We start from the raw sequence: 18,520 nt of genomic DNA, 5'->3' as shown, positions 1-18,520 counted from the left end.
CACGCCGCGCGGTTAATTAGCCGCGCGTGTTGGAGAGAAGAGCGAACAAAGAGGATCGCTATCGCGACGAGTTGTGCGAATTATGCGGGAATCGTGCTGGATCGCGCTGCGGCGAATCGACCCGCGGCACTTTGCGGCACCAAGTGACTAATGGCAAATCAACACCCCGAAGTCGCCGTGACGCGCGCTCGCTAATCCGCTGATACATCGCGACGGAATTGTAGCGGCACCATAGGATGCTGCAACGCGTTGCAGTTGCACGCCGAGTTTTCGCAGAGGCGAACCCCTTTGCGATTCCGGCCCCTCTTCAAAAAGCACAAGACAGAAATATATTGAGCATGTTTAAATTTCTTACAATCTCATGTAGTAAACAAAATAAATATTGAGTGGTAATTAACACGGGAAATTCTTTTAAAAAATCGACCAAATAGGAGTTTGACTCCTAAACTTATTATCTTACTTCTATCTACTTTTTGACCGTTTTTTTACTCTTACACTCAACTTATTAATTAATGTATTGTCTCACTATTTATCTATTTATTTAGTCATTTTTTCATCTGTACTTGTAATAATTCCAGATATGACATTATGAATGTGCTGCTACAGACTCATGAACTCATTTTGTTTCGGCATAAAATTAATTCGTTCAGTCAACATTAGGTACTTCTTCTTTTCCGGAATTTAACCTAGCGATACTTTCAGGCGATATTTTAACAAAGATAAGAATTTAAGTTTAAATAACAGCGAAGTGTTGGTTTTTTAAGTTTACGTATTTATTGACAAGAAACTCGTAAATACCGCGGTTATTTCTACGCATATTTGGGACATGAATTCAATGTGATTTCTCTCGCGTAATATTACACGAGATGAAGTTAGGAAAATTCGAAACACATTCCTGATATTGTAAAGAATATTTATAACGCCCGTGCTATCAGATCGTGCGTACTTTCAGCTGGCTATTATTGCCTGGGGAATTTAAGACCCATTTTTTCTTAGTCACTTTCTAATACTCAACATTAAATGCAACACAGCCGGGTATTAACTTTCTATTAATATGTAGTCCACATAAAATTAAATGGGGGAATTTCGACAACAAATTATTTAGCCTGTTCTCCGCTGTTAGAGAACTTCGCAACGGTCGATGCTGCTTTTGGCAAGGCGTCGAGAAGTTCTCAAGTCTCCCGCGCTGTGTCAAGAATGATTTGTCAAAATTACACAAGAAGTTTCTTAAAGTACATCATTTCTTTCTTTTTCAAATGTATCCGGCCCACTTAAGCTTCCGCATTGCGTCAGCGGGCCTCTTTTGAAAGAAGCTGTCAGAGCTGACCTTATCCGCGATCACCTTCAGGGGAAGGTCGGATGTTGAAGGGAACGTTCACCGGAACAAACGTGTCGCTCCCGTAAATCACGCAATAGTGACGTCGCGCCCGACGTTGACCCACCTGGTCAACTAATGGTCGACCAAGTGGGTCGACCAGAGGACAAGGCTAATGGGTAAGATTTATCTTTAATATAAATAATTACTCGCTTCCGCGAGAAACTAAGCCGCGTATGCCTGCGAATAATCGCCGAATGTTACTTTTTACTGCACATTCTCGTGTCAAATTCACAAATCAATGCAAAATTCTAGATTTTGAAAATAATATTGTTTTCCTGTAAACGTAGGAGATTGTGCTTTAAGGGGCTGCTGAATTTAACTAATTGCTGAAGTTAAATTAATTGGCAAGTTTGCATTTTAATTAGATGCAGTTGACAAAAGAAAAGATGAACAAACCGAAGCTCGGACATTACGGTAGTTTAATCGACCGGTGTAAGTAGAAGGTTTCCCAGCCCGGCTTATCGATTTACAAAGTCTCTCGCAATTTTCTGCAATGCATTGCACAGTTTGTTCTGATAACTGTACCGACGCGCTTACATTTCTTATTTACAACGCACTCCGGGTCTATGGGGGATCGTGTCCAAACACGACTTCTACATTTAAGCCCGGGCGACGTCGTCCTCCCGTTCCCGCCCTTCCCCGGGATCGAGTCATCCCCGAGGAATTACGGCGGATCACGCGAGTGGACTTGGTAATTTCCCCGCGCTCTATCCACTCGCGCGTTTCTTATGTCTTTCTACAACTTTCCGTTCGCAGGGAAAGGAAATCGATCAGCGCGTACGGGACCGCGTTATATTCTTAAGCAAAATGTTTAGCATTGTTTTAAGGCCAGAGCTAATCGATCCCGCGGGCAGGCCACGGTCACCGCGATTTACATCGCGCATACTCTACGACTTGCAATCTCGACGATCGTCTATGCACCGGCCGTGTGTCTTCAACGGTTACGCCGCGACATCGCGGCTGTAGAGCGCCAAGAGCCGCAAAACGCGAGATTACAACTGCCAGTGACACCCTCCGTTGGCCGGAGAATTAATTATTATTACGATATGTCGATATGTCGCCACAGCGATATTAATCCGCCAGCACGTGCTTTGCATTTGGAGGAAGAACAGGCGAGTATACGAGAACATTATGATTAATTTGAGATTTTCACAGGAAAGAAATATTAAATTTTTATTTTTTGCAAAAGTGTTAGTCGTAAAATTAAAAAAGCATTGCCAAATAAAACAGAAATATGATAAATGTTTTAAAATTGAACATTTTAAATCCATTGAGGTAGCAGCAAGTTTTTCCGCATTAAATACTTTTTTGACTCCTTACTTCGACGGGTTTGAAATGTTTAATTTTAAAATATTTATCATATTCCTCTTTTCATTTTTGGTGCTTCTTCTTTTAATTTTATGACTTTAAGGGGACGCTGGAGTGATTATACACTTTTTGCACCTTTTGCATCTAGAATTGTTAATTCATGAAAACATTTGTGTAATATACTAATATATAAATTATGTGGGTTTTGTGTACAGACAGACTAGTTAACAAAAATCCATCCAATAAGTTATAGGTAACTTATAATTATAGATTACCTATAACTTAATCGAAGGAATGAATTTTTGTTAGACTTCTAGACTTAATATCAATGATATTGTACCATTCTGTTTTCTGATTTAATCCGATTAGTGAAAAGTAGTCGGTCAGTACATAAAATCCACATAATTTGTATATTACACGAACGTTGTCTTGAATTGACAGCTCTAGATGCAAAAAGTGCGAAAGGTACAGAATCACTCCAGCATCCCCTTGACACTTTTTGCAAAAAGATAAAAATTTAATATTTTTGAAATCATGAAATATATTAAGATAATTTTGTACAACAGGCTTTCACACTGGTGCGTTTTTCAAAACGCGGTAAGTAATATTTTTCTAAATTCCGGGACCAATCAACTCTCCTTTGCTGTTTTAATGACTTTTATTAGCGAGGACGGACGTTGCACTTCTCTCTCCCGCTTTCCCCAATTGTCGACGCCTCGTCCGTCCGTGCCTCGCCAAGCGAATCCGACTATTTGCATGAGAAGCCGGTGTTTACATCGCAGACAGACGCACTTACGTAAACGCCATTAACCGGTTGATTACGATTTCGCGCAGGACGAAGGTGCGCGCGCGCGACGCCAACGCCAGTGAGTTTTCTTCATTGGCGCCGGCGGAACGAGAGGCGACATATAATCGCGCCTGCCAATCGATTTTTCGTCTGCAACAATGCGATTTCAGGCCTCCGCCGGACTTCGTAACGCGCCATTGGCAAGTCGCCTATATTTGCAATAGCGTATGTGTACTCTTCTACCCGGTTGTTGTGCAAATCCTGAGGATTTACTGGACGCACCGACGCGCGAAAGTACGTGAGCGCTTTCGTTCGATCTAATAAGGAACGAAGAGAATAGTTCTGAGGATGCCCTCACTCTTGAAACAGTTTAATCTCGACATTTGTACATTGTATTATTAGAGGAAAGTTCTCTATTACAAACTTCTAATATGAGACAACCGGTTTTCAACGTCCAAATTCAATTAGAAATCTTTCTTACAACGATTACACGGTCTAACGATAAATTTTTCACTAAACAAATTTTATTCCAAGGACAATAGCCTAGTTTACACCGTGCGTTTAGGTCGTTACCTATACCTGTCGTGAATAGGTCGAATGTGAGGTATAGGTAACGACCTAAACGCACGGTGTAAACTAGGCTATTGTCCTCGTGACGGTGTAAGCAATTGATAAACGACTCGACCTGGCTTGGGTCAGGTATCTTTTTCACTTGCTCTGACCTGACGTTGGTCACGCGATATAACGCATGTAAACGCAGATGGCGTAAAATTGCTCAAATTTAAAGATATAACATTCAACTGAGGGCGTTCATATTTGAACTTAATTTTCACCTATGTTACCTGATTATATTCGACCTGAAAGTATTACAGGTGGAAATAGTGCAAACGTGTCATTTGGAAGCTTACTTTAGGTATAGGTCGGGTCGCGCGAACAAAACACGGGGTAAATTAGGCTAAACAAATTGACGGCGAAACCAACAGACGATGTCTATTAATTTAGCAGAAATCCTGCTGTCTCATATTAAGAGCTTAGCTCATAATAGGTGACTTTCGTCTATTACCATCTTTTGCAAATCTTATTCGATGGCCTAATTATGTGATACGAATCAAAATTATCTCCAAGAAATTCTCGGCAAACTCGATTCTCGGCTATTTTAGTACGTTGAATTTAGTTTTGAACGAGGATTGATTTGGCCGGCTATTGATTATCCTTTCAGGAAGGATGTATGAGAGAACGTGTCTAGATTTGCGCCGGGTTTACAATCCTCGCGCGAATATCTGCAGAGATTCGGAGCAGCGACGGTAACGAGATAAGCAATAATTTCGCTAATTTTCGCGAATGCGCCGCGCGATCAATGGGACCAGAGCGCGGAAACGAAACCGAGTAAAAGCGAGGCCGATCTCCGGAGATTTCAATTCGTGCGAGCGAACCTCGTTCTGTTCCCCGATTATCCTCTCTGCCGTCTCCCACTTCCTCTCTCGCTTTCAACGCTCATCATTCTAAGCCAGCCTTTCAATTTATGCAAATCATACTTGCTTCCAGCGGCGGCAATGACGAAATTACAAAGGGAGAATTCGCGGAGCGGTCGATAAAATGGCTGAATATTCGCGGCTTCGTTGGAAAAAAAAACCGAGGAATCGAAACACGAAAGAGCGAAAACTTCAACGCGCGGCACATGTTGCAAAGTGCAAAGGTGACAAGATTCTAAAGCAAGCAGCAAATGTATGTAAATCGTAAATGTCTACGCGCATTAAACAAATTCTACAACTGTCTCGCACGTACAAGAGGAACCGGCGGGATTTCTAGCTTCGCGTTAAAGCGACGTTATTCGTACGGGGTTAAATTTACGCGCCGCGTTGCCCTGGACTTTGTTTCCCCGGGATAATTCTTTCCTCATTTAGGCGGGAGTGACCCGCAATTGAAGACGAAGGTTAATATGTACCTGCCACGGCCAGAGCGTTCCCCTCCGCGTGGAGGACAAAAATAAATTATTGTTCCGGCTCGCGTTCCCGCTCGGGGAGGGGGGGGGGGCGGGAGTCGTTCCCCTTTGTTCCAGCCGGCCCCCCTCGGGCCGAACTGGGGTCTCTCCACCGGCGGCGCATCTCCGCTCCTCCCGCGCCTCCTCATCCGCAACGGCGTGCCTAATATAATATTCCAGGCAATTACAGTGTTTGCGGATCAAACAGAGGTCCCTCGTTTCATCCCCCGTTCGCGACGCGATGCCCACCCTTCTCATCGGGGGCTGGTGCCCCCTCCCTCCGCTGTTTGCGACGGCGGCGGTGGCGGCGGCGGCGGCTTGGTGAGAATCGCGCGGGTGCTGCCTGGGCCGGATGTACCGGGGAACGATTTTCTGTCTGGTACCCTTTTTAATGGGCTCGAGAACGCTGACTGGCACGCCGCGAGATTACTCTCCCGCCGGGGTGCTTTCCACTTTGAAACCCGGGAACTCTGAATTTCCACCTTTTAGAGACTTTACCTCTGTCATTCTTCTGACTTACGGTCTCTCGTACTTTCCATCTTGGGGCCGATTAAACTTATCAATTCTTAGAACTTTAATTCTTGCGGTCCTCGAAAGAGAACGGCAGGGGAGACTGTGTTCCTCCGTGACGTTGACATCGTCCAAATTGATAAAGAACAGGCTTGTAAAATATCACAACTTTTCATTGGTTCCGCTTGGCCACTTTACGGTAAAATAAAATTCGAGTTTTACATAAACGATTGTGAAATATTATGTAGATTAATTAGTATAAAAAACGCGAGACTAATTTGAAGATGCTATTTTTGGGGTCACAATTAGGAATTTCAGAAAAATGGGCGGAAGAACGGGTGGTTCGAAGGACTAAATTATTTTTACTGCGCCGAGAAAAGCGTTTTAGAAAACGAGTGGCCGAGCGGGAGAGTGAGAAGGCGAGAGGAAGAGAGAGAAGGAGAGGAAAGGTGGATTAACGTTCCAGAGAAATTGAAGAAAGGGAAAGTGACAAGAGGCGCGCAGGAAAGAGGATGAGGTCTCACTGGCCATTCTCACGCATAATCGTGCCGGCCTCTCTCGCCGTCTTCCTCTCCGCTCCGGATACCCGGCTGCCCTCTTCTCCTTTCGTATGCGGGGCGACGGCGCGAGCTCGCGTTCTAGTTTTTAATCACGCTTTTGCGGAAACGCGACCTGGACGAGCGAGCCTGGCGGACCTATTGCGCGATTTATATTCTTCTGTTGCGCCCACACTTGGCTCCGTCCGTCCGCTTGCGCGAGACTTACTTCACCTCGGGTTCCCATAAGCCTTCCTCGGGTGTGTGTCAGGTGCACGTGGCCTCTCGCGCACGTACCTCACGCCCGATCGCCGCCGTCACATCCTCGCGCGGTTACACTCGCAGAAAAGATTTCCGTATCCAATGTTATTGCACTTCGATCTATCATAAAGTGGGATTGACGTAGCAACAATTATATTTATTATTGAGAACGAAATATTTTAATTTTGAATTAACATCCTTAAATCTAGGATAAAATAATGTCGGTTGATTAACACATTACACTTTTGCTGAACTAATTGAGCACTCACCGAAATCTCGAAACTTACTTTTTTACAACTTTTCCCTTCACACGTGTCTCTTTTAATTTTAGAATTTCTAAAGACGTAATTCTCCTACACAAGAAAACAATTCCCCGTTCTATTATAGATCAATTTTGCCTTTACCGAAATATCGAAAGCCTTACTTTGTACATTGTCTTTACGCAATTTTATTTTAGGATCCACAGAAGCGTGATTCTCCAAGCGAGACGGTTCTCCTTACACCTGACCTTCCGGCGTAACGACGAAGGAGCGACCAAAAATATTGCGTCGATTTGACATTCACGCGTCGCCATTCCCAGATTGCGGCCGCGCCGGCGTGTCACGTCTTCCGATAAATCGTCTCTAACAAATTCAGCGTACGCGACGTTTCCCTCAGGCGGCCCTTAAATCTCCGCATGCTCCGATTTGCGGCCCCGCCGTTCCTCTTGCCGCGGCAGGTGCCTGCTGTCGCGTGTCGCAAACGCGGCGCATTGCGAGCAAACACTTTGCGACATACACCGCCGGGTTGTGTGCGAGAACGTGTCGGGACGGGTACGTGCTTGCGAGCTGTGCGCAATGCATCTCCCAGCGCCGACGACACGACGCTTCGCGCAAATCGCGACGAGCCCCAAAGCAAAACTAAACGATCATTTAAAAGTTAAGACGACATGGAAAAGATAATCATTTCTTCTGAAAGCCCAGTTGGTATCGTTTAACACTTTTAATGAAACGTAATTTGACTCTTTCTATGACTATATATATTTTGACTTTTCGATAACTTTCGCTCGTACATGCGAATTAATTAAAATCTCGCGTATACGAGGGTGGGTTGAAAAGTTTTGAGCCTCAACATAAAGATAGCATTACTTGTCGCCACTTCAGTGCTGCGGCTGTACATGCTTTGAAGGATACCTCTGAAAATTTCAGCCATTTTGGACTCTCAGCTGTTGTACGACAGTCGTTTGTGTCAGTGAATGTCCGTATTTTCGTAAAAATAGAAAGACAACGCACCGTCTCACACTTCGCCGGTGGCCAAAATTCACGAATTGCAGTTCGAACTGATTGACCACCCCCCGTATTCACCAAATTTAACCCCCAGTGACGTCTTCTGTTTCCTAGACTCAAAGTTTGGCTCGGAGGGCAGAAATTTTCATCGAACGAGGAAGCCGTAGCAAAATAGCATCCGCAGATGCCTATTTTGAAGAGCAAGAAGTCAACTATTCTTTGGACGCGTTAAAGCGGTTGGAGTATCGCTGGATTAAATGTATCGACTTAAAAGGAAACTATGTCGAAAAATAAAAGTGAGTTTGACCGAAAAAAATTGTTTCTATGTTAGGCTCAAAACTTTTCAATCCACCCTCGTATTGTTATATTTTATCAATTTGTGCAAATATTTGATTTTCGAAGCATTGGTATCCTGCATTCACAATCGTCCATTCACAAGATGCAAAATAAAGATTCGAGAATACGAATCTTTCAAAATATTGAATGATTATTGCACTTTATTGCAACAAAAGTCGTTGTCACAAAATAGTTTTATCATAATAGTATAATTTTTGTTACGAAACCTTTTATATTGATTACTTTCCATTATTGCCACATTTAAGTCCTACAATTAGGCATCCCCCAAGACCCACAACGGAGTTCCCCAATCCATTTTCCCGGCCGCGCGCGGCAACCCGCCTCTAACGAGCTGAATCACGGAGATTAAACGTTCTCCTCGCGCGCCACGATGATATGTAACTTTCGTCGCGCGATCGTACGAGGAGAGAAATATAAAATCTCGACCCGCTAACAAAGTTGAGTCCGAGCGAGAGCGACGACGGCTCCGGAACTTGCCGTAATTAGAAAATATCGCTCGCAATGCTCCCCGCATGCGGAGCGCGTCCCGCGTTCGTTTCCCAGTCGAACTTAGCGTCGAGCCGCGTTTACCATCTCGACCAGCCTCACTATCGAGAACGCTCCTTCTCCCTCAATTAACTCCTCCCACGTAGAAAGATTCTCTCCTTCTATGCAAATTCTTCAGCTAACTTCGTCCTCGAGGGTCCCGGCTTTTGAATTCAAAGACGAAAAATTCGCTCGCCACTCGCGTTTTCCCTCCTTTCCTCACCCCGTTACGCCCATAGACTTCTATACAGAGTGTTACGGATAAGATGTATTGCTCCTAGAACTGTCATTTCGTCTTTTGGCTAACATTGGTTAAACATTGGTTATGTTGGCAGTAAATTGGCCAATATTTCCCCAATATAACACCAATATTAGTCATAAAATAAATGCAAATATACTACTGATATTGTACCTAAATGATTATTTAATATTGGATTGATTGTGTTAGCAAGATTGCCCAATAAAATTGTAATATTAAATATAGAATAAATGTAACGCCGATGTTACGTATCAATAATTGCACGGTACTGTGTTTACATTGAAAGTGCACTGCAAAAATATGAGGCCCTCCACCACCCCCGCCAATTTCGATCGGCGGTCCTCTTTTCTTTACAATAATCATTTTCCTTTGACATTTTTATCATTATTATATTTTCATCCCAATTAATTTTATAATATATTACAATATAAAACATGTAGCTGTGTCTACTCTCTAAAAGCCAATCAGTGGATTATTGCAGAAAACAGTGAATACCCACTGATTCACAGTTACAAGTATATATACCACTGAATAATTCAATAGTTATAACCGTTTTCAATGAAAATTCACTGATTAACTTTTAGAGAGTAATATGCAACATTCTTTATAAATGTGTAAACAAAAATCGTATTGTAAATGCTCAAACGAAAATCTATCGCATAACATAAAAGATTATTTTAGACCAACTTAAAATTTCATACAATAGAAAAGTTAATCTAAAGAGGCCCTCCACCACCCCCGCTGATTCCAGTCAGCGGTCCTCTTTTCTTTACAATACGATTTTTAACATTTTTATTATTTATCTTTCTTCATACAATTTACAAAACATTCAGTATTATAAAAGAGATCATTATACAATACAAATTAAAAAATATAACGTAAAATATAATTAGATACAAATTATATTTTACGTTATATTTTTTATTTTATATATGATATTTTTTAAATGAAATTACACATGAAAATTCGGTTTGCGTACAATAACATAAAATTTTTACACGTGCTCATTGCGTAATATTTATTACCAATTATCGAATAATATTTTCAAAATTATTTAATTTGCATAAATAATCGCAAATAGAAAGAGCGTTAATAAATTTATTATTTTGGAAGTAAAGAATCTCCCGAATTTATTAACATTTTTTTAGTAAATCCAAAGTGCCAAAGTTTTAAACTAAATGCTTACCAACCGTGTAATAATTTTTGTCTTATTGTGTGCATCCGATTACAGAATTAATATTGCTATGTTACAATATAATATTTTTAATGCGTTTAGTTATTATTAAATAATATACAAGAAATATATGGTAATTACAATAAACGAGAGTACAACATTCCTAATAACTCGTTTATTATAATTTAACATACTTTTTAAATTTTTATAAAAAATATATAGTAAATATATTTACAATTATTATTGAATTTAGTTACAATTATTTTATCTACGACAAAAGTAATAAATTATGTCTCCTTGTCCCTGCCTACCCGAATTCCTACCTACCCGAATTCGTATCTACCCGTATTCCGATTCATCTTTGTAGACCTATCTGTTCATTTTCTTACCTACCCGTTCAAACAAACTTACAAATTTTTAATTAAAAATTATTTATTTAAAATAAAACCGCGACACGATTATTAGGGATACAATTTGGGGTTTTACCTCGCGCGCGATTGGGATTTAATTTAGTTTCTTTCCAATCTCGCATACAGGCGCGAGAAAGTGTAGGAAAAATATCCCACCCGACTTTTGGTAAATAAAAAGATATATACAAGTAATAATAAATAAATTTTTATACACTTCACCATCGTGGTCAAGAAGGACCACTTATCTCGTTGAATCTTGCGTTGGGCCAGATTGGACCTACCTTTCGTCGCTCCTGGCCATACAGTCTGGTCATTTTGACCAGAGATCAGGAAGGAAGAAAACTCCTTCCATCGTCACCGACCAATATTTCGTACGGTTCGAATACCTATACGAGTGTCGATCGTATCGCAAAATGCACGACCACGAGAGGTTGATTAAAGGAGAATATTAATTTAAAAAACTTTACTGTATCAATCAAATTTAATTTTACTTCCGTTATTTATTTAAAAATATTGACCATCTCTTCGTAACTTGATTTTTTAATTCAAAATTCAAGTAGGTATAGAAAACAAATTTATTTCGCGTTAGAGTGATTTTAATCAAATTCCTCGATAAAATAAAATTTATAATATAGATAAAATTAAATAATTAATAATTTATTAAAAATTTTTCTTGAAAACCCGATCGCGAAAACCGACCGCGTAAGTCGACCGCGAAGATGCGTGTAATTGTGCATGTCGTTCATGCGATACGCATCTTGAAAATACATATATCAAATCAAATATAGAAAATATAAAAATAAATGGATAGGTTACAAAAAATTAGCTCAACAAATGCAGCAAGACTATATTTGCCAAGCCATATTTTGTATAATTTTTGCAACGTGGCGCAACAGTTCTTAAGATGGAAAGTGAATTCAACATATCGTAATATGTACAATAGAGTTTCATCAGATTAAAAGAATGTAAACGAAAATTAAAGGCCCCGCTGCAGGAAAGAATGAATCCCAGATCTTCCGGATTACCTCCGATAGCGGTCATTTCGGCAGGGAGTTAACGACGATCGTTTCTCAAATCATTGAATCTAGTATATTTTTATTTTTATTAAAATAAAAATTATTCTTCCATTATTATTGTTAATGGGAGAATATTTATGGAGAAGGATATACACATAAACTCTTCTCTTCTTTTTTTTTGGTTACTTTCGCGAATCGACGTCGCGCCCTCGTGCCGAAACCGTTGCTTTCGGGTATCCGTGACAAAGAAAACCAGGAATTAACTCTGGTTCTCCAACAAGGTTTTCAATCTTAAATAGACAATGGAAAAGTTTTATAAACTAATCCAAAGTCATATTTCGCATAATTTCTACTTCTAAAAATCTCTACCACTCATTTCCGATATGTTGAATATATTAAATAAAAGATTAAATGCCGTAATTATTGTATCATGACCTATCCATTTTAAGGCAACGAATTTACACGATATATTTTACTACAATCTACACTCTACAATCTACGATTTACTATCTATAATACAATCTACGATTTACGAGGTGTAGATTTGTTGCCGTAATAAAAGTTTTTGATTCACTCACCGACCTGATGCGCAGCAGCGGAGTTGAACTACGTTGATTCTGTAACATACAATTATAAAATTCACATTAAAACAGAGTATTCAAGAAAACCAATCTTCAAGAAAATAATTTTTAAATTATTGAAAATAAATAAAAGGAAGATTAATTTTATACTACAGAAAAAATATTTACCCTAAAGTTGTTCCGCCGGCGCCTGATGCCTCTCCAAGGCCTCCTCTTCCACTCAGGTTGTCTTCTGGCACACTCGCGAAAACACAAAGATCGTTCGCGCGATTTTACACTTTGAAAGTCTTCAGTCGGATTACACAAACGGCACTCCCGAACGCGACGCGACACGACAAATCGCCGCGCGCGGTTGCGATTCGTTTAAATTATTCGAGTAATAGTCCTCGAAAGTTAGTGCTGAAATCAGAAAAGTGAACACAATCAATTAGTAAATAAAATAAACAAAAAGTGCTTTCTAAACGTCAATCGGTGGATTATCACTGAAAACGTTGAATCGATTCGTTATTTTCAGTAATAATCCATCGATTAAATTTCAGAGAGTATTAGGCCCGGTTTATCATTTTCTGGTTAACTGTTAATATGGAAGTTACTCGACTCTCTATGCTTTTCTATATTATTATCTAAGAAGAGACAGAGAATCGATTAAACTATAGTCAACAGTTTATTAGAAACTGAAAAATCGGGCCCAAATAGTGCAATGGGTACCTTTGGTTGTCCCGTCTTTAGAGTATGTACTCTCTAAAATCAATCAATGGGTTATCACTGAAAACAGTGAATATTTACTGATTCAGTGATAATGCACTGATTGATTTTTAGAGAGTAACTCTTCGGGGTACTTAAGCCCCTCCACCACGACAAGGTAGTACCCGAGGAGGGGATTATCGACAAAAAACCGTGCAATTACATATGTTTATATTTAGAAAAATGAATATTGAGTGAATATAAATTAGGTTTGCTATTTGATGCACGACGTGAGAGAGATTCATTCAATCGAAAGATTAATTCGCAATCTTGATCTTGGGACAAAATCAATTTTCTCGAAATTTATCAATAATGCCTCATAATCTAACGATCCGAGATAAGTCATTCTTATCTTGTTAGAAGCGCTGAAATCTTAGCTTTCCAACAAAACCAAGATCATCTTGCTACGATTTTTCTGTGCCAAGTTATTGACGATTATATCGGTTCGCAATCTCGATCTCGGAAGAAAATCAATTTTATTTTCAGAAATATTAAACGATATTTCATAAACTAATAATCCGAGATAAGCCATTCTTATCTCGTTAGAAGCGCTGAAATCTTAGCTTTCCAACGAGACCAGGATCATCTTCCTACGATTTTTCTGTGCCAAGTTATTGATGATTATATCGACTCGCGATCTTAATCCCGAGACAGCAGCCTCAGACGCCGCGTATACGCGGTGTGTACGCGGCGTCTCGCGCGGTGTCTGGCGCGGCGGTGTTTACTACCGAACATCTGTGCCTCGTATGTTTATATGCCAGTTTTTTGGGAACGTAGTACGCCCGCGTACTATTCACGTAATATTCGCGCGGCCTTCTTTCATGAATGGTGCGCGCGCGCCGGATTTTTAAAACGCTATAACTCGGCGAAAAATCGACGTAGCGACACGAATCAAAAACCAATCTTCTTCGTTTCGCATCCCGCAGAAGTCTATGCTGAATATGTATGCCCTTATCATGAAACTTACACACGGCAATAGAATAAAAAGTAAAACGCTGAAATATAAATTATACGTATAAGATATAAAAATTGGCTAACAAACTAAATTAGACTGTATAGCAAGATTGCCCAATAAAATTGTAATATTGAATATAGAATAAAGGCTAATGTGACGCCAATGTTACGTATCAATAATTGCACGGTATTGCATTTACATTATTTCCCAATACTACGCCAATACTTTGTGCTATCCGAGCTTTATCGAAACGTTGTATTATAATTCAACTACAGATTAAATATTTTTATTTTTATTGCAAGAAAGTAACTGCGTAATAACGATTCGTTACTTTTTGAGTAACTGTACCGCGTTACTTTTCAGAATTAGTAACTTGTAACTGTAACTAGTTACATTTTTAGCGAGAAAAATGTAACTGTAACTAGATATTTTTATAAAGTAACTTTCCCAACCCCGGTTTTAGGAGCAAAAGGTGCCAAAAATGCAGAATCACTCCAGCATCCCCTGTCGACTAAATCTTGCTTGTTAAAAAAAAATTCAGTTCGAAAAGCGGTCTATAGTAGTATAATATATATAATAGAAGTCTGTGATCGCGTCACGGCAGCAAGGGGGACCAGGAGACATCGCGAGCCGGGGGAACGCGCTTGGAGAACGCGCCGCTTGCACAATACGCGGGGGCCATTATGCCGCGCACGCGGTTGCTGAAATCCTGGCAGGATTTTATTTCCCTGCGACTCTTTTGTCTCCCTAACGAGATTTTGCGAGAGATTTGGCGCCCGACCGCCCCCGCCAGTCCGAGGGCCGGTGAATTCGATCGCACGGAACCGAATTACACGGGCCGTTCGCTTGATATTCCGCCCGCCGACTCTTCCTCGTCGGATACTCGCTTCCTCCTCCCTACGCTTTCGCGAGACCGCTTCGCGCTCTCTCCGCCCTCTTCCTTTACCTCTTTTCCCCCGCCGAGCCCCGCGACCTGGAACGTGCCGCGATTCATACGCACGTACACGCATTTTCGTAATTACAAACGAGCGCGTCTGGGAGACACGCGTCTCTTCTACCTCGTAGACGTTATCCGAGAAGGGATCCCATATCTACAGTTTCATATTGTATTTGAATATCTGGACATCTCCGCGCGCCTCCGGATTTCCATATCTCTCTCACATCTCCTCCTCCGCATCTCTGTGTACGTTAGCACATAGTGAGGCAAGGCTAATTGGGTCAGTTACAATTGAAGAACAAATCGGAAGATTGCAGTAGATTCAACGAATATAAACAATGTATGAATATACATTATTTACCGACAGAAACTATTGAAGCATTTTTTAAAATAAATATCCACATAGAAAAGTATTACTGCGAGAAAAGAATTTTCTCTTAAAATTTATCCTGAAAATCATATAATCGTGGGACAACCAGGCATTTTGAAGAATTTTATGAGGGTTTTTTGAAATTTTCCTATATCTTTTACTGGTAAAATATATGGCAAAATTTCAAAAAGCTCTCTTTTCAGGGTAAATGTTAAAAGACAATTCTCTCCGTGTTGCTAATCAGTATTTTGTCCCTAAAGTAAAGTATTTTATGACTAGCGGCTTGTATTTTATTTCTATACTTTAGTTGCTTCGATGCTGCCAAGTAAGTATGTAACTAAATTCAGTTAATTGGTCCAATGACCAATGTTAATTTTATCTTTGGACACTACTACCCTGTTCAGGCTCTGAGCCCCTTCTCTTAACATTTAAAAGTTAACAGTCTATAATGTAACTATAATAAATTAAGTTAAAATTATTTAACTTTGTAACTTTTTAACTTAACTTTTATCTTTTTAACTAGACACTACCCAATCCTGAATATAACAGTTTCAATATTTTCGCGAGGTCACATTAAAATTTATGCTGCCGGATCTCTTTAATACGCGACTCCGGCAATATTGAAATACGCACATAGGTATAATACAATAACGGCGACCCGCCAATATCACTCGACTCATTCGTGCACTCCTCGTTTTATCTCCTGTTCTTTCTCCGCCGGTATCGCGCGGAGGCGCGTTTACGCAACTTTGGACGTGACTCGTCACGCGTTCACGTACGCGCTGCGTAATTACGCGTCGCCTATATACGAGACGTTGCGAGGAAGTTCGCTAACTTACAACACGGCGTTTCCAGCTACCCAAACAGCTGCTCGTTAAAAATACAATAATGACTTGAGCAACACGCGTGAGGATCTCGACATCGTGAAATTATAGTAATTGATAAGTGGCCTGCGCCTCGGACAGCATAAAAAGCTGATATCTAGTCACGCTTACAATCATATGATACGAGTAATTTGTTGTCTGTTTACGTCATATTGTAAAAGGCGCGAGTCTGCGTTATAATTAGGACCGAAGCGGCAACAAGGACTAATTCATTAGCGTAACGCGATAAATCGCAGAAATTCATTAGAGCGTGAATAAAATAGCAGCTTTCGTCGCCATATTGAAGCGTCATGTGAGGCCGGTATTCATAGTCAGATTTCATATGTAAGACTATGAGCAAAGACTTGAGTTTTTCTCAGAATTTTTCATATAATTTTTATAATTTTTTAGAAAATTTTTCAGATTTTTTATATACAAATAGATACACTTTTCCAAAATGCCGAGAAAGCTTATCTCTTTTTTCGAAATTTTCACACGCGTGATTTCTACAATTTCTTACTCTATGATTTCAGATGTAATCCTATAAGATTTGGAAAAAATTTTTAAGAGATTTTCAGGAATTATGGAATGAGAAATCTTAGAAATGGAATATTTTAGAATATTCTCATATATGAAAAGTTCTAAGAAAAGAAGTGTGGACTTTCTCAGTATTTCTGAAAAGTGTGCCAATTCGTATAAAAATTCTGAGAACAATTTTCACCAGGGACTGCGTGGAACATTTCATAGGCTACTGAGCAAAGATGATCCTAAGTCGGTGTCTAATTAAGATCTAGCTATGACTGCCGCCCAGTATATCAGCGTTACCTGCAGTCGAAGTGCGAATATCTTACGTTAATTAGCCTCGTCTTCAACCGTTTTACCTCGACCGATTCCCCGATCGTCTCCTTTGGACTATGGTGCGCGAACTGCAGTACGCGGCCTCGGGGCTCTCCGTCAGCGACCATCTCGACATTGCGACGTGTGCGCGAGTCGCGTTTATTCTTTCTCCGATTTCGAAATTTCGCGAGGATTGCGCAGAGATGATGAATTTTCGCTATCAAGTAATACGAATTATTTATTCATCCCACGCGAACGCAAGAGAAAACATTGGCGCATCATTTTGAAATTATTTTTAGCACGTAATAAAATGTTTAGCTCAAGTTGTCAGAAGAGACTTCTGATAACGAAACATATTCCTGACGTATTTAAACTTATTGCACCCTCACGCAGTAAAAAAACCTTCTTATCCGTTATGGATAAGATTATCCTTATCCGTTACGCAGCCACATAGTAAATGCACGCATTCCTTAATGTTAAAGAAGATACCATACAATACGCTTATTACAATAAAATGATGGCCGCAAGATGGCCGCTTGCGCAACGGGATTCAATTGGTTTTTCAATGCAATTTATGTTACGCAACAGCGGCGGCACATCGCTGAATATCGGTTAAGCCATCCGAGCTGTCACGGAGCGTGTATCTTACAATGTCCTGTCTGTCCCGCACGACACGCGTGCGTCCTGTCGCTGCTCAGTTCTCACGCCGCAGAAGCGATCGTCCTCGGAGTCGCGCGCGAGTCGTGACCGCCGTTCCCAGGTCGTTCCAATTCGGAAAAGCGGAGCTGTCAGACGAACGCGCGCGCGGGGCATTAACGGGACGGTTGATCGGGCTGGTTGATCGTTCGTTTCAGCATTCGTTCGTCGATAGGTAGCCGGGCCGCGGAATTGAAGCCGCGGCCGTGCGAAAGTCGGCGGTGACGGGAAAAACGATGACGGGTCCTCTCACGCGGTTACAAACGAATACAACGCGAACGGTGTTCTCTCTCTCTCTCTCTCGCTCTCTCGCTCTCTCCCTTTCCCGTGTTCGAACTTGTCCATGTAAATATTGTCCCCGCTGGGTCAACAGCTGGACTGGCTGATCGATATCTATTCCGGTCCTGAACGAAAAGACACGCGGGCCAGGTATTTAGCCGCACGCGGTTGCGATGCGGCAATAACGGAGAAGTGTGTAAAAATGAAATACGCCGCGATACGAGATCAGAGACTTCTATATACTGCTGGACTGCTACCTTAATTCGAACCGAAAAGTGAGGAAATCTTGGAAATATATACCTTGGAAAACCTTAAAATTTTACTTTAGGAAAGAAAATTTTCGTTTAGCCTCGCCCTTCTTGTTAATTGATAGATTCCTCTCCTTGATTAATCCGCCGATTACCCCTTTCGCTTTAACAATGATAATTAGGCAATGAGAGTGTAACGCGCTTATTATCGCGTGAGTCATATAATCAGTTTGATTATGATTG

The sequence above is a fragment of the Vollenhovia emeryi genome, unplaced genomic scaffold (assembly GCF_000949405.1).
Source record: "Vollenhovia emeryi isolate VEMERY1.0 unplaced genomic scaffold, V.emery_V1.0 DF939122.1, whole genome shotgun sequence".
Taxonomy (NCBI): Eukaryota; Metazoa; Arthropoda; class Insecta; order Hymenoptera; family Formicidae; genus Vollenhovia; species Vollenhovia emeryi.
This window is presented reverse-complemented; position numbering follows the sequence as displayed.